The sequence below is a fragment of the Eriocheir sinensis genome, chromosome 11 (genome assembly GCF_024679095.1).
Source record: "Eriocheir sinensis breed Jianghai 21 chromosome 11, ASM2467909v1, whole genome shotgun sequence".
NCBI classification, from domain to species: Eukaryota; Metazoa; Arthropoda; class Malacostraca; order Decapoda; family Varunidae; genus Eriocheir; species Eriocheir sinensis.
In genome coordinates, this window is record NC_066519.1 from 6,227,469 (window position 1) to 6,231,824 (window position 4,356).

The following is a 4,356-nucleotide window of genomic DNA, read 5'->3' on the forward strand; positions in this document are numbered from 1 at the left end:
AATAATAATAATAATAATAATAATAATAATAATAATAATAATAATAATAATAATAATAATAATAATAATAATAATAATAATAATAATAATAATAATAATGGAACTAATAATAATAATAATAATAATAATAATAATAATAATAATAATAATAATAATAATAATAATAATAATAATAATAATAATAATAATAATAATAATAATAATAATAATAATAATAATAATAATAATAATAATAATAATAATAATAATAATAATAATAATAATAATAATAATAATAATAATAATAATAATAATAATAATAATAATAATAATAATAATAATAATAATAATAATAATAATAATAATAATAATAATAATAATAATAATAATAATAATAATAATAATAATAATAATAATAATAATAATAATAATAATAATAATAATAATAATAATAATAATAATAATAATAATAATAATAATAATAATAATAATAATAATAATAATAATAATAATAATAATAATAATAATAATAATAATAATAATAATAATAATAATAATAATAATAATAATAATAATAATAATAATAATAATAATAATAATAATAATAATAATAATAATAATAATAATAATAATAATAATAATAATAATAATAATAATAAAAAGAAAGACGCTGCCCATTGAGTGAAGTAGCGTGTCGTATACGGGCTTATAATGCTCACGAGCCTATTTGGACAACGGAGCCACCAGAACCATGTTGTTTGCTTGTTTGCTTCTTCGTGGTCGTTAGTCTGTGCTATGCCTTCACCGCACCGTCACTAAACCTAAATGTTTCTTCAATGCGGGAGCAACATGAGTGGGAAGTCGTTTCTCACAATACTGTGCAGAAATACGTTGAGAGGAGCGGGGGACTACAGAAACCTCCTACTGGCGATTTCTTATTTATCGTCAATGCAGGGCAGCGGTAGCATGTGGACAGAAGGAGACAGGGCAAGAAGACTTCATAATAAAAATTATAGTATCTTTGGTGCAGGGTGACCAAGTATCCCAGCCCCCATACTTATTCTGGTGTTCTACTAACCGCCCAAGTACAGCAGGTGGCGAGTACACTACACTCACTTGGCAAAGGCTCATTGAACAGCGCAGTAAACTCTAGCGGATGTTGTAGCTTTTGCAATTGATGACGTCATGCAACGACTGCCACGAAAGTCATCAATGGAAAGATTAATTATAAAGAAGAAAAAGTCAGTGATGTGCGAGTGCTCGTGAAATCCCCAGCTCCAGATACTTGGAATTCTTTCAGAGTATCAAGAAATATTAAATAAGCCTTACTCATAGCTACAACACTGTTTTACATGGCTTGACCGATAAATTAAAAATTATAGGGGAGCAAATACCTATTTAGCTGCCCTCACACGGAACAGATTGCGGCCATTATTGCTGCCGTCTAGTATTGTCGAGCCGAGTTTCGGGCGAAATCGACAGCATTGCCGGTCCATCCAGGCCCATTCCTTACTCATTTACTGAGTGGCCGGGAAAATGCCACCTCTACTTATTTGGAAGCTTTTTAGTCTTAAGTCTAAACCATCCCAAGAGTACAACGCTTCACTCATTCAACAACTCCACATTCCACTCCCCTCGCTGTCACACCCACATGAAATTCTCTTACACATCCCATCCTGACGACAGCGCGCGCTCCTCATTACCTTGCAAAGATGATGAAGAGGAGGATGAAGAGCCCCTGCAGGCTAAGGAAGGAAACAGTGTGCCGCGTCAGGTACCACAGGGGGCGGCCAGCGTCCCTCCTTCCCTCCGTGGGCTGTGGCAACTCCCCCGAGATACACCGGGACGAGCAGTCACCTGGGGGCACGAAAGGAAAGATGGACGAACGGAATGATGGCAGGAGGGGACATGGAAAGTCCAAAGAAGATGAATAGGAGGATGAGTGAGTGATATAAGGGATAGGAATGAGTGGTGAGGGGAAGGAATGGATGGAGGAGGCTAGAAGGATGAATGTGGGAAAGAGAAAGGGAAGAAAGAGAAAGAGGTGGTGGAGAGAATAGAAGAGTGAAATGAAAAAATAGATGAAGAGATGAGGATGAGGATTATATGTGAGGGGAAGGAAGAGATGGAGGAGGCGACAAGGATGAATGTGGGAAAAGGAAAGGGAAGAAGGAGAAAGAGGCGGTGAAGAGAATATATGAGTGAAATGAGGAAGAGAGGAAGAGAGGAAGAAGAGGGTTATAGGAGGAAAAGTTATAAATGAGAGGAAGGAAGAGATGGAGGAGACTAAAAGGATGAATGTGGAGAAGGGAAAGGAAGAATGAAAAAGAATTTGTGGAGATAATATATGAGTGGAATGAAGGAGAGGAATGACCGATAGCGAAGAGGAAAGGAAGAGATGAAGGTGATGAGCAATAATAATAATAATAATAATAATATGCATGCGTGGAATAAAGAAAAATGAGTAATAAGAACAAAAAAGAAAGAGAAGGAGGTGGAGAGGACACGGAAATGGAGTGAGGGAAAATAAGTGATGGAGAGAAGGAAAGGAAGAGCTGGATGAGGAGGAGGAAGAGGAGTAGTGGGGGAATTGGAATACATAGGAATATATAGGAAGAACAGACACCAGAAAACCTATCGGTCTATGGCGAGGGCGTTTGTTAACTACCGCTACTACTAGTAATCTACGTGTGGTAGGACAGGACAGAATAGATGAAGGCTCCTCCCCACCCACCTCTCCCTCCGGCAACGGGCCGGCAGGAAATAGTTAGAAGAGAACACCATGTACCTTTAAGGAAGAAAGGGACATGGAAATTTTACAGTAAAGAGAAAAATAAGAGAAAATTACTACCCTTAACTTACACTACTGGTAACCTAAGCTGTGGGGGAAAATGACTTCATTACATAAGAACATAAGAACATAGAAACACAGGGAGACTGGAAGAGGCCGAGTGGCCTACACAGGACAGCCCCAGAATCCCCCCTAATACTCACGATGGGTGAGGTGTAGTTTCAGGGGCACAGGTGGAGGCTTGATCCTCGTTTTACCAGCGGTACTATGCACTCACCAGTACCCTGTCACCTTACTGCACCCACACCTCACTCCACCTGTCATGCGGACATTAACTGTTGCTTTACTCTATTGTTAACTTACGCTACTTGCAATCTAGGTTGTGGGGGAGAATAATATGGATTTAGGTTGAGGTCTTGCTGCAATCTGTCTGAAACATGGGAAGAAGGGTCAGTATAATCTTATATCCCTGAAGTACTTATCCAATGAAGACTTGAAACTATTGATACTCTGTGCGCTAACTACTGACGGTGGGAGACTATTCCAATGATCGACGACTCTATTATTGAAATAACTTCTGCACGCCAATGTGTTACATCGGTTTCCCTTTAACTTCATACCGTTGCTGCGTGTTATTGTGTTGGTGTCTCTCTGAAATAGACTATCTGGGTTAATGTTTTCGAATCTATTAAGGATTTTGAGCACTTCAATTAAGTCCCCTCTTACTCTTCGCTTCTTTAAAGAAAACATATCTAAACGCTTTAAATACTCGTCATACGTCAAGTTACGGAGCGCTGGAATTTGTTTGGTTGCTCGTCGCTGTATCCTTTCAAACAGAACTTGATCTTTTATATAATTCGGTGACCAGAACTGAACGGCGTATTCTAGGTGTGGTCTTACAAATGCTAAATATAATCTCTTCATAAGTTCGGGTGATTTATAATCAAAGTTTCTTGAGATTAGTCCTAACATCATATTGGCTTTTTTACTCGCCGCAGAACATTGATCACTCATTTTAAGAGTGTTACTGATAATGACACCAAGATCTTTTTCTTGTTTTACTTCGCTGAGCTCATGTCCTTGAAACTAATATTTAAAGTTAGGATTCTTTTCACCTATGTGCATTACTTTACATTTATCTACGTTGAAACACATTTGCCATTTTTCGCTCCAATCGGCAAGTCTTATTAAGTCTGATTGAATGTTCTCGCAATTTTTACTGTTCGTTACCGTACCTCCTAATTTGGTGTCGTCGGCGAATTTGGCTACTTTTGACAGGATATCAGTCTCTAAATCGCTCACGTAAACTATGAATAGTGTTGGCCCCAGGACCGAACCTTGGGGCACGCCACTGGTTACGGGTTGCCAATCGGATGCTTCACCATTAAGAACTACACGCTGTTCTCTGTCGGTGAGCCAGTCATGAATACCGTGGGAACGCAGTTTTGAAATAAGCCAAACGTGGGTAACTTTATCAAACGTTTTCTGAAAGTCTTGGTAAATTACGTCATATGGGGCTCGGGCGTCCCAACTTGAGTAAACGTCGTTGAAAAAAGATACTAAGTTGGTAAGGCAAGATCGATTAC